This window comes from Nyctereutes procyonoides, unplaced genomic scaffold (assembly GCF_905146905.1).
Source record: "Nyctereutes procyonoides isolate TBG_1078 unplaced genomic scaffold, NYPRO_anot_genome, whole genome shotgun sequence".
Taxonomy (NCBI): Eukaryota; Metazoa; Chordata; class Mammalia; order Carnivora; family Canidae; genus Nyctereutes; species Nyctereutes procyonoides.
Genome location: NW_026575141.1, coordinates 15,204,373 through 15,216,439, shown reverse-complemented (window position 1 = coordinate 15,216,439; position 12,067 = coordinate 15,204,373). Strand labels below are relative to the sequence as shown.

Here is a 12,067-nt window from a genome sequence, read left to right as displayed (position 1 = left end):
CAAATGAAGACAGTACAGTGGCTTGTGCAAGAATGGAAAATTTTCTTCTACTCTTCAATAGGTTCTTTACGGATGGCCTAAGAATTAAATTGACATAAACAGATTAACATGAGAGAATCGCATTTAATTTTGCATCTACGGGAGCCCCATATACACGAGAGGTTCAAAGACAGAAAAGTGAAATGGCATATAGAAGCCTTCCTCAGCTTTTCAAAGTAGTTCACATGCCAAAGTAGCACATTTTGCAGATTGTTGCTCTGAACCCCTTCCCTAGGTAGATGAGAGGAACTAGTAGCTACCTGCAGAAAGTGAAGGAGGAGGGAATGAACTGTGGCAACTGCTGCTAATAGGTTAATTAACGTGAGGCCTGAGAAATGGCCACTGCTTTTAGAAAGGTAAAAAGGTCACAGGAGGTTTCCATGGAAGTTACAAATCAATCATTAACTCTTTCCTACTGGGTAACTCTGCTTTAGTATCCTTCTCAACAAAGAGCCCCTGGAAATCCCTTCCAATTGACTAGAATTAAAAAGGGGAATCCTGGGATCCCTGGGTGGCACAGCGGTTTGGCGCCTGCCTTTGGCCCAGGGCTCGATCCTGGAGACCCAGGATTGAATCCCACGTCCAGGTGCATGGAGCCTGCTTCTCCCTCTGCCTGTGTCTCTGCCTCTCTCTCTCTCTCTCTCTGTGTGACTATCATAAAATAAAAATAGAAAAGGGAAATCCTGTCTGTCATTCCTGATCGGAGTTACATTCTAGTGATTCTCTTGTATAACATACGTAATTAAGCTACACATCTTTTAGTGTTGACTTAATCGTAAGAATACTGCACTACATCTGTTTCCCAAGAGGAATTAAAGATTTCTAAAGATACTTTTTCTATTTTCCATTTAAATACATATCTTCCTCTGTGTGTGTGTGTGTGTGTGTGTGTGTGTGTAATAGCCTAGCCTACCTTAAACTTGCTCAGAACACTTCTATTAGCCTACAGCTGGATGAAATCACCTAACTCAAAGCCGATTTTATAATAAAATGCTGACTATTTCATATAGTTTATTGAATATTATACTCAAGTGAAAATGTATTGAATAATGTTTTGAAATACTGTACTGAAAGAATGGTCGTAAGGGTACAAAATCACTGTAAGTGTATTGGGTATTCACCCTCATAAATGAGTGGCTGACTGGGAGCTGTGGCTTGCTGCTGCTGCCCAGCCTCACAAGAAAGTCGACTGCAGCATATTATTAAAGTAGAAAAAGATCCAAATTCAAAATTCCAAGTACAGTTTTTACTGAATGTTGTATCACTTTCACGATTGTAAATCTAAAAACTGTAATTTGAACCATCTTAAATTAGAGATTGTCTGTAGTGCTAGTTTTTATTGGCAAGATTGCAGACTAGTACATAAGAAGTACCTATTGTGATCAGCAAAGAAGAGATTGCTCTAATTATAGCTAAATTATGTTTTGAGAAGCTTTCTCCATCCCTCCCCACAGTACAGCCATACCTCTTTTATTGCTCTTCACAGATATTATGTGTTTTGCCAATTAGTTGAAGGTATGTGGTAACCCTACACCAAACCAAGTCAGCACCATTTTTCCAACAGCATTTGCTCACTTGTGTCTTTGTGTCACATTTTGGTAATTCTTGCAATATTTCAAACTTTTTCATTAATCTTATATTTGTTATGGTGATCTGTGATCATTGATTATGATTTGCTGAAAGCTCAGATGAAGGGTACCATTTTTTAGCAAAAATGTGTTTTTATAGTATGTACATTGTGTTTTTAGACATAATTCTATTGCACACTTAGCAGACTACAGTAGAGTGTAAACACAACCTTTATATACACTGAGAAGCCAAAATATACATTTGACTTGCTTTATTCTTATACTTGCTTTATTATGGTGGTCTGGAACTGAACCAGCAACATCTCCAAGGTATGCCTGTATTTTGTGATTGCCATTTCCATGTTAATTGATCCTTCAGAAACTGGTCACAACCTAGCAGTCTTTCCATTTTAGTAACCAATATATGTCACTATACCTCGACCTCACAGAAGCTGTAGCAGCAACTGAGGCAATTCTTCAGATTCTGTGTTTTTTTTTTTTTTAAAAAGATGGTCCTTCTCTCTGAAATTGTTTAGGAGTAAATATAACTCCTAAATTCAGGAGGAGGGACATTACAGTTTGTCTTTAGCCTTTTCTCTTATGGATTACATAATTTTTCTTTAGGCCTTTCCTATACGGTCCATTTAAAATATATTTGATCATTTTAATTGGCATTCACTGGATCTTTGCCAAATTTTAATAACTCACTTAAGTTAACCAAGTGATTTTCATTAAATATTTAAACTGTGTCTTACCATAGCAGAGTTATCTTTGTATTTTCCTATACGCTTAACTCCTATTTGTATGTCACACATATTTTAATGACAATACTACATGATTGATTTATTAACCTCATTTACTCATTTAAATGCAGACACATTTTTCTCTCATAATTCTGGTTCAGTTTTAACATATGGCTTCCTGGAGTTTTTGCCTGAGTCAAGTATCAATATGAAATTCAGTCATGTCCTTGTCCACAAATGTTTAAAATGTGCATAGACTTTTATAATTTTAATCCAGTTCTTTAAGGCACCTCACCCACTGCTGAATTCTGTATTTTGTTATACAAACCATTTAAAAAAGAGTCAGATTTAAAATGAGTCAGAGTCCCTCAAACATCTCATCAATGGCTCTTTCCAAATAGGTATCTATCTATCTTTTTTCTCATTTTTCAAAAGTATTCATTGTGAAACTAAATACTGAAGATTTTACTGATTGCTTCCTTCAATTTTTCCAAGGCTAGCATAATACACTGAGGATGCAGATACAAGATCATATGATAATATATTGCTATCTTCTTATAACCTGGACCAAAATTATCCAGACAAAACTTTCATCTATAGTTTTCCTGCTAAACCAGATAGAGTAGTTATCTATCTCATTTGTTTTACCATTGTCCTTCTTCATGGCTTTGCTTCTTCCCTAATTAGAAGATGTTACCAGCTACCATTTCCACTGAACTCTTCTCACCATCACTTGCCATTCAAATTGCCTAAAACAATGCTCAAGATCCTCCCTCCAACAGCAACATTTCCAAACTTCTTTATTTCAGTTAATGACCTTCTTCCAGTGTTCTCTTGTGCTTTCTTTCCCACGTTTTTTTTTTTTTTTTTTTTTTTTAGATTTTATTTATTCATGAGAGACACACGGAAAGGCAGAGACAAAGGCAGAGATAGAAGCGGGCTCCCTGCAGGGACTTGATCCCAGGACCCCAGGATCATGCCCTGAATGGAAGGCAGATGCTCAACCACTGAGCCACCCAGGTGTCCCTCCTACATAGTCTTTTAATTCCTTCTCAGTTTTTCCTTTTCCACTGTCAACATGATAGACAAGACCCACATTATCTCATATTTTGAAAACTTCAGAAGACTCTAAGCTGCCTTCATTTCTCCCCATTACATACTGTTTCCCATAACTGCTGGATTAGCTTTCTAAGAAGCAACTTACACGAAGTCATTCCATTATAAAATGACTTCCTATTGCTTGTAAGATGAACTTCAAACTCCTAAATCCATTATTCAAAGCCTTCCATAACTTGCCCCAGTTTTATTATGCCTTCTAACTCTAATTCCTCTCTCTCACCACGTCCTTATTGTAGTTGGGAAGTTGCTCAAAGGTCTCCCCATGTGTTGATTCCTGAATCACATTTCCTGCAGTGCCAGAAATCCATACACAAAGCTACAGGTTTCATAAGACAAATACTTATGGGATATACAACGTAGCTTATTTTGCAAATGTGACTAGGCCCTCATGATTAAGTTAAACTGAATTAAAAGACATTAAATGCTAAAACCAAAAATGATTATTTTTACTTATTAATAGAGATGAAGGATATATAATAAATAAAATACGAGGAAGCATAGTGACTTATCTTCCACATTTTATAGAATAAGAAACAAAGGCCTGAGAGGTTAAATAACTTGCCCAACTTTTCATGGTTGGGTAGGAAAAGTCCTACCATGTCCTGGTCCCAGATCCCCGATCTAAGTGTTACTCCATTTTGCTAAACTGCTTCTCCAAACAAAATCAGTACACGCTTACAGAATGTACTAAATACTACTTAGGACATTTTTAGTTAATATTTTAGGTTTCCAAAGATTATTCATGACTTATGAAACTAGTACTTGTTTAAAACGGCCAAATGAACTTAATTATGTGTTAGAAAAATCTAAGGTGTGGGATGCCTGGGTGGCTCAGTGGTTGAGCATCTGCCTTCCATTCAGGGCATGATCCTGGGATCTGGGATCAAGTCCCATATCAACCTCCTTGCAGGAAGCCTGCTTCTCCCTCAGCCTGTGTCTCTGCCTCTCTCTCTTTGTCTCTCATGAATAAATAAATAACATTTAAAAAAAAAAGTCTAAGGTGTAACTATTATCAAGATGGAATTATAAGCCAGTAATCCAAAATGTTGTAATTCATTACTGAATAGAATACATACTAATTTCAATTCTTCAAGGATTTTCATATTGCCAAGCAGGCACAGAATATAAACTATATAAGTTTCCAAAAGAGTTGTATCAAAGATCCATGTAGTTTTTAGAGTCAAGATACATTTAAACATGAAAGGAAATTTTAAGTAAGTAATCTTTCAGTTTCTCTTCTGTTTCAGCCGAGTCCATGAAATGCTGCAAACCCACTATACTTATGATGTCCTTCTTTAGGCAAACTACTCTTAATTGCTATGGCTTGTATTGGATTTGAGTGAAACCAGCCTTTTTATCCTGGGCTACTAATGTTTGAACCTCTGTGAACACTGGGGACAAAGGAGGATGACTTCTTGTGAGTTAGTGTGGCATACATAACATTCTAAGCAATTTTAGCACTCCATTTGGAATGGCGTTATATGGACCTAATCACATTCTCTTCCTCTGTCAAGTAAAATGCCTTGTGAGCTAAGAGAATTTAGGCATGATTCCAGTTTTCCATGAGACCTGTCATGTCATACTTCCCAGTCTTGGAAGTTCCTGGAGTAACTCTATGACTCAGAAATAACGTCCTGGACTACCTTGTATCCCAGGATGTCTTTGCACAATAACTCCATTGCCAAAGATGATCTGAGTATAATTCCTCATTTTTAAGGAACCTAACAAACCTATTAAACTGTATGCCATTAAAAAAATGGGCAAAATAATATAAAATATTTGAACTCTTTCTATATCTCCAGAAGTAATATATATTTTCACATTAATTTTTTTAAAAGATTTCTTTATTTATTTAGGAGGGAGGAGCAAAGAAAGGGAGAGAAAGAGAGGAGAGAGAGAGAGAGAATCTTAAGCAAGCTCCATGCGTAGAGCCCAACGTAGGACTTGATCTCATGACCCTGAGATCAAGACCTGAGTCGAAATCAAGAGTCGGACATTTAACCGACTGAGCCACCCAGGCACCCCTTCACATTAATTTATATTCCTCCATCGTTCATGCAAGAAACCAGGAATAGAACTCACCATTGTGAAGATATGTAAGGTAATTCTGAATGTGTTTACATATCCTTATGTATGTGTGTAGCAGTCTATGAAACTTTACTAGAAAGTCTCTTGGTGGGACTCCTGGGTGGCTCAGGAGTTGAGCGTCTGCCTTTGACTCAGAGCGTGATCCCGAAGTCCCAGGATCCTGGGATTGAGTCCCACATCAGGCTTTCTGCATGGAGCCTGCTTCTCCCTCTGCCTGTGTGTCTCTGCCTCTCTCTCTCCGTGTCTCTCATGAATAAATAAATAAAATCTTAAAGAGAAAAAGGAGAAAAAAAAAAGAAAGTTTCTTGGAATAAGTTACCAGCCAACAATCATCAAAAACTCCTTTTTCAAAAAAAAAAAAAAACTCCTTTTTCTTTTTTAAAAGATATTATTTTTAAGTAATTTCTATACCCAACATGGGGCTCAAACTCACAACTCTGAGATCAAGAGTTACAAGCTCCACCAACTGAACCAGCCAGGTGCCCCACAAACTACTTTTTCTAGTTGGTATTCTAGCATTGATTTACTAACAATGATTTACTAAAAACTAACTACAGGTTTAAAGGGCTTAGAGTATTAGAAAGAATTGAATCTGACATCAATATTGGTAAACTCAGGTATGACAGTACCACTTTTTGAAAGAAAATATACTGTTTCTAATTTAAAATATAGAACCTCAAAGTCTTTATCTTTAAACATTTCTATAGTAGCTTAAAGGTTTATTTTGTTAATGTCCAGATTACATTTGCTGATTTTTGCCCAGTGTGTCATTTAAAGCCATTGTTTCCTTGCTGATTTTCTGCTTAGATAATCTATCCATTGATGTAAGTAGGGGTGTTAAAGTCCCCTACCATTATTGTATTATTATCAATGAGTTCCTTTATGTTTGTCATTAATTGTCTCATATATCTAAGTGCTCCCATGCTGGGGGCATAAATATTTATAACTGTTAGATTATATTGTTGAACAGTCCCCTTTCTTCATCTCTTGTCACAGTCTTTGGATTAAAATCTAGTTTGTCTGATATAAGTGTTGCTATTCCGGCTTTCTTTTGACATTCATCTTTGCTGATTTCTTGATTTCATACATTCTCAACACTAATGCTATCTACTGAATTTTTGTATCTCCCCCCCCCCCCAAATCCATATGTAGAAATCTTACCCTTGTTGTTATGGTATTAGAAGGTTGGGCCTTTTATAGGTGATTAGATCTCAACAGGGGAACCCTCATGAATGGGAGTAGTACCCTTATAAAAGTGATCCTGGAGAGTTCCCTCCTTATTTCCTGCCATATGAGGATACAATAAGTTGGCAGTTTATAACCCAGAAGAAACTTCTCACCAGAACCCAGCCATGCTGGCACCCTGATCTCAGACTGAGCCTTCAGAACTGTGAGAATTAAATTTCTCTTGTTTATAAACCACCCAGTTCATGGTATTCTGTTAGCACAACCCAAACAAACTGAAACAGCCTCTAGTATACAGGTAATGCCAAATACATACCAACATAGATATAAAATGACCATTTCTTTTTTACTGTTTTAATTATAGCTTTTCCTGTAAAATTTTAATATAGGAATATGTGCATATGATATAATTTTAATATGGGAAGATCATCTTTAAATAATCTAGGTTTGAAAAACAGACAAATATATTACCAGTTCACAGAAAAAGAAATGTAAATAGTACTTTAATGTATGGCAAATTGCTGGACCTAGCTCATAATAAGATAAATGCAAATTAAAAATGTACTCAGATACCATTTCAAACATATCAGGTTGGTAAGACACATCTTCATCAGTGAAAACCTTATAAAGGTGGTGTTCAAATAATGTATTTTATAACTCAAAAGGCATTTATTTTGACTGTTAGAGATTACCAACAAATATTTCCAGTTCCCAACCCTTATATAAAAACATTATATCTTGCATAATGATTTAGCATTGGTTGTCAAGTCTTTGATTTAAGCATGTTGCCAATCAATATTTTATTTTCATTTTACTTATAAGGATACTCATGACCTGAATAGCTCTAAAGAAATCTAATAATATAGAATATACAAACTGATTTGTATAAATGTATTTCAAGTATATTATGCTTTATATATTAGTATAATTAATGATTTCACAAAATTTGTCATTTCTGGTATATACATCTGATTAGTTTTGCATTCTTATGGAATAGGGAATATTGATTTGCATATCAATGAAATCCAATCCTGCCTAGACTGACCAAGGAGTCAGTAAAGAAACACACTTAAATGTGAAGACATAAAATTGGAAACAGATCACACACTCTATTATCAGCATTGCTATACTTCTCATGATTGCTTTTCTTCCAATTACCTGTTGTTAATGAAAAACACCTATTGGTTTCCAATTTATTTCCAATAAAATTTTTTTAAATTTATGATAGTCACACACAGAGAGAAAAAGAAAAAAGATATAAAATAGATAGAAGCACCGGGAGCCCGACGTGGGACTCGATCCCGGGTCTCCAGGATCGCGCCCCAGGCCAAAGGCAGGCGCCAAACCGCTGCGCCACCCAGGGATCCTTCCAATAAATTTTTGTGATGATTTCTGTTCTATATATTTTAATCCAAATTACTGTAGCAATCATAAAGGAGCACCTAGGAACTAGAAATGAGAAAGTAGGAACAACAAACCTACAGAGCCTATGTATAGTTTTGATTCCCTTTCTTTAAATTCATATGTTTCATCTTTGATAATGTATGAAAGTTGTAGCTGCATAATACAACCTAAACAAGAGAATTGATGGAACAATCTGGAAGACCCCAACAGAACAAATGAATCAATCATCCAGCTAATGGCTTCAATTCTCCACTTTTATTTTTAACTAAAAGTCAAGAGAACTTTTCACATGTTCTATAATACAACCCCCATCTTTTGCTTCCTTTCCCTATTTCTTTCATCTCTCAGATCAAACCTTTCCAATGTTCCCTTTAAAACTCACATAGTGGGCAGCCCTGGTGGCACAGTGGTTTAGTGCCGCCTGCAGCCTGGGGCATGATCCTGGAGACCCTGGATCGAGTCCCACATCAGGCTCTGCATGGAGCCTGCTTCTCCCTCTGCCTGTGTCTCTGCCCCCCCACCCCCCCCCTCTCTCTCTCTGCATCTCTATGAATAAATGAATAAAAATAAAAAATAACTCACAAAGTGTAGTCAGCAAAATCCAAACATCTGAAACCTCTTCTCTGATATTTTCCTTTCACCATTTGATCTCCTGAAACTCATTCTCCCCTATTGCACTGCTTTTCCTTGCAATGCTCTTAAATGGGAGCTGTTCTTCCCTAAGACGCTTCATACTACTGGGACTAGAAGTGCAGAGCAGGCTTTCACCTCCACAACTCTAACCAAACTCCTCTTGTTGAGGTCACCAATGGCCAATATGTTGACAGATCCAATGTTCAAGTCTGGCTCCTTCTTATTTTTCTGGCCTTTAAATGTTGCAGTGTCCAAGGTCAGTCCTCAGATCTTTCTTCTATTTCCATTCACTACTTTGGTGATCTCACCTAGTGCTGTTGCTTAAAATACTACCTGTATGCTGCCTACTTAAAGTTCCAGCTTGGACTGTCTCTTGAACTGTAACTTCAAATATCTAATTACTTATTCGATAATTCTACTTAAATATGTGATACACATTTAAAGATATCCAAAACCTGCTGTTCCAGTAGTTTTCCCTCCCAGTGAATGGTTACCCTACTTTAAGAGTTCCTCAGAGCAATAATGTTATTGTCATTCTTGTCCCATCTCTTTCTCTCATGACTCTTATTCAGTGCAATGTAAATTGTGCTAAATATATTCAAAATCCTGCCACATGTCCCCACTTCCACCCTGGTCCAAGCCACTATGATCTCTTACCTTGACTTTTGCTAAGGTCATAAAACTAGCCTCTCTGTTTTTCCCCTTGCCTCCTCACAGTATATTCTCTACACAGTAGCCAGACTGATCCTTATAAAATATGTCACATATTGTCATTTCTCTACTCACAACCCTTCAATAGCATTCCATGTCATTCAGAGTAAAACCTCAAATCTCGTAAGACCTATCAGATATGATCTCTGATCTCATCTACCCTCTCTGCCTTATTTACTCTGATCTAATCACACTGGCCTTGGGCTTAGTGTTTCTTCAAAAAAGCCAAGTGTTATCTAACTCAGAGTCTTCAAACTTGATATTCTCATGCCTGGAATGTTCTTCCTGCAGATAGCCAGACCACTCACTTTCTAATAACCTTCAGGTCTCCGCACAATTAACATCTTACCAGAGAAGACCTTTCTTGAATACCCTATAAAGATGTCCTCTGGGGACACCTGAGTGGCTCAGTGGTTTAGCACCTGCCTTTGGCCTAGGGTGTGATCCTGGAGTCCCAGGATCGAGTCCTATGTCGGGCTCCCCAAAGAGAGCCTGCTTCTCCCTCTGCCTATGTCTCTGCCTCTCTCTCTGTCTCTTTCTCTCACGAATAAATAAATAAAATCTTTTAAAAAATAAATAAAATAAAGATGTCCTCCACCATTCCTTACCTGGCTTCTTCATTTTTTTCCATAGTACTGTCATTACCTGTGTCATTTATGTCTTTCCCATCTCATGCCAGAAATGCTCCCCAACAATGATTTTGTTCATTGCTATATTCTCAAAGTCTGGCACATGATGTATGCTCAGTAAGTATTTATTGAATAAAATGAATATTTTACTACTCTCCTCTCTCTCTTGCTTTTTTTTTAATTTTAAAAAATATTTTATTTATTTATTCATGAGAGACACACAGAGAGAGGCAGAGACACAGGCAGAGGGAGAAGCAGGCTCTCTGCAGGAGCCGGATGGGGGACTTAATCCGGGATCCCGGGATCACGTCCTGAGCCAAAGGCAGACACTCAACCACTGAGCCATGCAGGCATTCTTCTCTCTTGCTTTAATATTCACTTAAATATAAACTAAATCTTTCTGTAGTAAAACTACTCACCACTCTGATAGTTCCCCAAATCAATTAAGATTCTATTCTAATGATGGGAAATAATCATTATTTGCTATTTTGCCCCTCTATCTTGAGCAGTGCTGTCCTACAGAACTTTCCACAGTGACTGAAAAAATATTCTTTATCTGAACTAATATTGTAGCCACTGGTCACATGTACTTACTGCATACTTCAAAAATGGCTAGTGCAACTGATGGACAGAATTTTTTCATTTTAACTTAAATAGTCATGTGTAGCCAGTGGTTATTATATCGGGACAGTGAAGTTTTGGGAAACACCATTTTTTAGTATTCCAATTCAGATTTAATAATTTTATGTTTTTAAAAAATATTTTATTTATTTATTAGACACAGAAAATGAATGAGAGCACGAGCCAAGAAGGAAGAGGGAGAGGAAGAAGCAGACTCCCTGCTGAGCAGGGAGTCTGATGAGGGGAAAAGGGGCTAGATCCTAAGAACCTTAGATCATGGGATCCTTTATTTAAAAAAATTTTTTTTCTTATTTTAAGATTATTTTCATTCTTTCTTTTTAAGATTTTATTTATTTATTCATGAGAAATACACAGAGAGAGGCAGAGACACAGGCAGCGGAAGAAGCACGCTCCATGCAGAGATCCCAATGTGGGACTCTATCTGGGGCTCTGGGATCACGCCCTGAGCCAAAGACAGAAGCACCGCTGAACCACGCAGATGTCCCTTAAGATTATTTTCTTAATTGTGAAGGTGTTTGCTTTTTTTTTTTTAAGATTTTATTTATTTATTCATGAGAGAGAGAGAGACAGACAGAGAGACACAGAGAGAGAGACAGAGAGAGACACAGACACAGGCAGAGGGAGAAGCAGGCTCCCTGGGAGCCGTGGGACTCGATCCTGGACCTCCAGGATCACGCCCTGGGCTGAAGACAATGCTAGACCGCTGAGCCATACAGGCTGCCCGATAATAATAAAAAGGATGAAACCTGGGGATCCCTGGGTGGCTCAGCGGTTTAGCGCCTGCATTTGGCCCGGGGCGTGATCCTGGTGTACTGGGTTCGAGTCCCGCGCCAGGCTCCCGGCATGGAGCCTGCTTCCTCTGCCTCTCTCTCTCTCTCTATGTCTATCATAAATAAATAAATAAATCTTAAAAAAAAGGATGAAACCTAAGTTTCATCATAAAATTTAAAACTGTGAAATTCATTTTAGCAGTTGTTGTTGATTACTCAAAAGCCATTCCCAATCTGATCCTCATCACTTCCCATGATAGAAGCTAGAAAGACAAGTAGTTTCCCAGCCTCCCTTGCATCAAGGACTGGTCATGTGACCAGATCTGACCCATGAGATGGGTCACATTTACTAGGAATTTACTAGGAAAGTATCTTAGAAAGTTTTGGGTGTTCTGACTAAAAAGGAACAGGCAATGGAATACTACTCAGCAATAAAAGGTCCAATCTCTTAACATAGGAGAATCTTAAAAATACTATGTTGAGTGAAAAAATGCAGAGAAGTATACATACTCTGTGGTTTCATTTTTATGAAATTC

At 37.4% G+C, this 12,067-nt stretch overlaps 1 protein-coding gene across 3 annotated transcripts in view; it reads right to left on the bottom strand.

Moving 5' to 3' along the window:
- Positions 1–12,067, bottom strand: part of AKAP9 (A-kinase anchoring protein 9) — a 195,387-nt gene that overhangs the window by 155,508 nt on the left and 27,812 nt on the right. The gene's annotated exons all lie outside the window — the stretch shown is intronic.